Source organism: Pan paniscus, chromosome 2, assembly GCF_029289425.2.
Source record: "Pan paniscus chromosome 2, NHGRI_mPanPan1-v2.0_pri, whole genome shotgun sequence".
In the NCBI taxonomy this organism is placed as follows: Eukaryota; Metazoa; Chordata; class Mammalia; order Primates; family Hominidae; genus Pan; species Pan paniscus.
The window spans coordinates 72,530,284-72,535,243 of record NC_085926.1 but is presented as its reverse complement, the minus strand read 5'-3'; the positions used below and the strand labels follow the sequence as shown (position 1 = coordinate 72,535,243).

At 45.1% G+C, this 4,960-nt stretch overlaps 2 non-coding genes across 2 annotated transcripts; both read right to left on the bottom strand.

The window, feature by feature from the left end:
- Positions 1 to 380: 380 nt before the first annotated feature.
- Positions 381 to 544, bottom strand: LOC112439516 (U1 spliceosomal RNA). Its single transcript, XR_003027786.1, has one exon. It is a non-coding gene; the product is annotated as a U1 spliceosomal RNA (small nuclear RNA).
- Positions 545 to 4,193: 3,649 nt separating this feature from the next.
- On the bottom strand, positions 4,194 to 4,297 carry LOC112439496 (small nucleolar RNA U13). The gene has a single exon (XR_003027770.1). It is a non-coding gene; the product is annotated as a small nucleolar RNA U13 (small nucleolar RNA).
- Between the last annotated feature and the right edge of the window lie 663 nt (positions 4,298 to 4,960).

The window sequence follows — 4,960 nt, the reverse complement described above, 5'->3', positions numbered from 1 at the left end:
ACACAGAACAATGTAGCGTGTGGGTGTGGGTGTGGGTTGCCCAAAGCTGGCCCAATGAAAAATGGGGTTGAGCCAACCTTCAGGCCAGAGCTTCCTCTACTGCTGGCCTGGCACCATTCATGAACCAACACACAGCCCGGATGGATAGCTTTCCTGGGCCTTCCTTTTAAAAAGTGTGAGTTCTCCTTCATCGAAGTTATAGGAAAGCAATAGAGACTTGACTGAAAGAAAAGGATTCACTCCACACCACATTGGAGAAACAAGCTCAGAACAATAGGTCTGCAATTCTCAAAGTGCTAATTCTTGCCTTTTGGATTTTTTTGTTTGTTTTTAGTTCAGTGGAATTTTTATTTATTTATTTTTTAATTTTTATTTTTTAGTAGGGGAGAACATGAACGCAGTCCCCTACCACCAGAAATTATGCAGTCGAGTTTCCCACATTTGGGGAAATTGCATGAGTCAGCACATCTGGAGTGCAACGGATAAGGCTTGCCCTAGGAAAACCACTTTCATGATCATAGTATCTCCTCTGTCAGGTAGTTAAATTTTTTAGAGACAGGGTCTCACCATATTGCTCAGGCTTGAGTGCTGTGGTATGATCATAGCTCACTGCAGCCTCGAATTCCTGGGCTCAAGGATTTCAAATATCCTCCTGCCTCAGCCTCCAGCCTCCAGGGACTATAGGCTTGAACCACTGTGCCTGACATTAAAAACAAAACAAACAGAAAAACAAATAAAAAACAGCAGCAACTACCCAAAGCTCAGCGTTTGATGTTTGTAACACATGCCTCATCTCTGAGAGGCATGAGATGAGAAGTAACCTCATCTCTGTCTTTGTTGCCCGATGGACACGATGACGGAAGTGCAATGTGTTTGATGCTGAAATCACACAACATATTGCCATCATCAGTTAAATGATGAATCTAGTACAAATTATTTGGTGTTCAGGAGGGAGTTGAACCAGATTTTGTGGATGTCTCTAATTTTAGATGACAAGGGAGCAATGTTTGGGAGTTTTCAAGGTAGCCAGGCAGAAAGGGAGGTAGTGTGATTTTCACAGGTGGACCCCAGGTCCCCTCTTTCCTCTGGGGAACATCAAGGTACTTACAGGCACCACAAAATCCAGAAGAGCCTGGGACTTGAGAACAGAGCCAGAGTGTGCCCTTCTTTTCTTTTTCTTTCTTTCTTTCTTTTTTTTTTTTTACACACAGAGTCTGTCTGTGTCTCCCAGGCTGGAGTGCAGTGGCACAATCTCACCTCACTGCAACCTCCTCCTCCCAGGTTCAAGTGATTCTCCTGCCTCAGCCTCCCAAGTAGCTGGGGCTACAGGCGTGTACCACCATGCTCAGCTACTTTTTGTAGTTTTAGTAGAGATGGGGTTTCATCATTTTGGCCAGGCTGGTCTCAAACTCTTGGCTTCAAGTGATCTGCCTGCCTCGGCCTCCCAAAGTGCTGGGATTACAGACATGAGCCACTACGCTTAGCCCCGAGTGTACCCTTCTGCTGCCATTGTTTCAGGAGCAAATTCAGTTAATTGAAGGACAGTCCTCGGGGTCAGTTCTCAGGCTAGAGTTAGCACCCTGGGAGGATGGTGGATGGGGTGGAGAGAGGGGCTTTTCTAGCTAAATGTAAGCAATGGGCCTGTTCTTTAAATATCCTTACAGCTGGATTTCAGTGTCTCACCCCTCTGGAGCTGTGAGGACTTCGACTAGATTGTTTTCCTTCAAGAAAAAAAAAATTCATGAATTGCTTAAGGCCCTACAATTCTTGTTTCATCTATATATTCCCTATGTCTGCAATTATGACCAGCACACAATAGGTGCTTACTAAAAGTTCAATGACTAGATGACCAGGTGAATTGTAATTTCCCCTCTGTTGTCAATTTTTGTTTACCTGGTTTTTGTTTGTTTTCCCCACTTGTTCTCATTCTCCTGTGGGAGCAGAGGTTGCATCTGTCTTCATGAGGACTATTTCCCCAGCGCCTAGCGAGGGCCTGGCCCTGAGTCCACTAGGTGGAAGTTGGTTGAATGAATGGATGGAAGATTGTGGAGCAGATGCCAGGCCTTACTAGTGCTTGGCCCGAATACCTACTGCTCGGGGCCTTCTCTGGCTGCCACACCCATGGGGGCAGCCCCCATCCTGTGACTGCACTGGGTATAAATACCCCGGCTCTCACCCGAGACATTCTATGTGACTCCAGAGTTTCCCAGGTGTGAAGTCCCCTTGACTTTCAGAGATGGCAGAGACTTGATGATATTCTCCTTTTTGGTTGCCTTCTCCCACCTCACTTCTCCATTGCTGTTTCCTGGATCACTTACGGAATAAACAAGTTGCACTTGAACCTTCATCTCAGGATTTGCTTCTGGGGTAACCCAAAGTAAGATGATAGACATCTTATCTCCCAGTGATGACAACCTCATTGGGAGAAATAGTGTATTTTCCCTCTCAACATTTTATTTAGAAGGACTTCAAGCCAAAGAAAAATTGAAAAAATATATACACTTTCAACCAGTCTCACCAACCAATAACATTTCTCCATATTTGCTTTATTTATCTGTCTCCCTCTTCTCTCTGTTTATAGATAGATAGATGATAGGTAGATAGATGATAGATAGATAAGATACATTAGATAGATGAAGCTGTGTGAGAAAGAGAGAGAGTCTTTATTTTTATTTTTTGTAGAGATGGAGTCTTGCTTGGTAGCCTAGGCTGGTCTTGAACTTCTGGACTCAAGTGATTCTCCTTTTTCAGTGTCCCAAACTGCTGGATTACAAGTGTGAACCACCATGCCCAGCCTGAGTCTTTATTACTTATTTTAATTTTCTCAGAGGGAATTTGTTTTTATTGACACAGTTGTTCATGCGAAGAATCCTGGATTTCCTCTGGTAAAGTCTGACCAATACAAGGTGGTAATAGTGTCCACCTGTCAGTTTTCATTAATAAAGAAATGACTGCAAACTTCCACAGTCAACATGGACTAAAGCCAGCATGAAATAGAGATTACTCCAACCTCAAAGCTGCAATGTTGCACAATTCACAATAAATGCATTATTAGAGAATCTTTAGACTTTAGAATCTAGAGATTTCAGAGGAAAACTCTCATGTAAATATATATATTACATATATCATTTTCTCCCAGAACATTTGAAAGTAAGTTGCAGACTTCATGGAATTTCACCTGTAAATTCTTTAGAATGTGTCTACCAAAACAAGGAGCATCCTCCTACATAATCAGAAAGACTATCATCACACCCAAGAAAACAGACATTGATACAATAATAGTGTCAAATATACAGTCGAAACTCAAATTGCCCCAGTTGTCCCAATAAAGTCCCTGAGAGCCGTGGGACACTGTGTCTTCACACTCTACCGCTAGCCCCTTCTGTCACTGGGGCTCATACAACACCTTTCTGAACACAGGACTATCCATTATATGCAGGCCAAATTGATCAGAATGAAATAGCTTCTCTAGGACCGGAAGATAGAGACGTTTAAGTTGTGCTTCTGGCAGAGGGACAAATATTGCCACCAGACTATGGGGCATGGCAGGGTTCCCTGACTCCTAGTTAAAATATCTGAAGGTGCAGAGCTGGGCCCCAGCACAGCTCCCCACCCTCTTCTCCAGAGTCTTTTTCCAGAGAGTCCTGGCCTAGGGAGAGGAATTCCTCCTACAGGTAGACCAAGCTTGCAGCTCTGAGTCCAATTCCTGATTTCGGATGGTTCTGCCATGACCAGCAACAGACTTGAAATTTTGTTTTAATTGGAAGGAAAAGGAAGTCAGGTCTGAGAACCCAGTGGCTATCCTTGGAATTCAGGACTGGCTACATAATTTGCCAGGCTTGGTACAAAATGAAAATGTAGATCCTTTGTTCAGAATGTATTGTGAATTTCCAGAGGGTGTGGGCAGAGCATCGTGACAAGCGCAGGGCCCTTCTGAGAGTGGGGCCGCGTGTGACTTCAGAGGTCACAAGTCTGTGACGCTGGCTCTGTGGGTATTTGCGTGCAGCCTGGATTCACAGAAGGTCTTTCTGGACTTTGAAGTAGCGAATATTGACCAAAGGCTTGAAGGTCTTGCGGCACGCGGGAAGAAGTTAAGGTGGAAAGACTTAGCCCCATGCCAAACTGGTCAGCAACAATTATAACTCATTATTTCCTCAAGAGAACAGCGTCTACAGTTTTTTGGTTTGTTTTCATGTCAGACAAGTAACGTGCTGACTTCAAAATGAGGTTCGAGGGTGGCATATCTCACACATGAGTGTGAGCATCCGATCATCACACTCAAGAACTACAAAAGGATCTGCAGTTCTTACGAATGCATCTGCAGTTGTCACATATTCACTGTCACCTTGCAGCACAATGTCAGGTCTGGGAGGCATTTCTACGGCATCACACAGGCATTCTCGCGCGTGCTGTAACTGCCCTCTTCTGTTCGGGCTGCTTTGACGTGAGGCCACTCCCCTTCCCTGTTACTCAGGGCAAGCTGCACCCCGTTCCCATCCCATGATGGCCCCCTTCAGCCTCACACCGCATGGAACATTGCAGAAGCGGTATCAGCAGAATCAGAAGTTGAGATTGCCCATCCCTCCGCCTTGGTCCTTTTCGACACGGATGCAGTTCCCCAAAGAGGAAACTGAGGCACTGTCGGCAGAATAACGCATCACAGTTCTGGAAGAGAAACACGTGTTTGTCCTGTCTGGATGTTCCCCTCTGAAGACCCTGGAGGACAGGCTATTTCAGCATGGAGCCACGACCCTGGGAGGGGGAGAGCAGAGAGACAGAAAAATGATGCCAGGACCTCAGCAGAACTGGGGACAGAGGAGAGACAGGAGAAGGGGATCCAGGGAGACCAGAGCCAGGAGGGGTTCCCAAATGCCCATTTTTATGGACTAAATGATGACTTGTGGGGAAAAAGAAATGTTTTGTGTCTCCCTCTGGACTCTACAAGTAAAAGGCTTCCTTT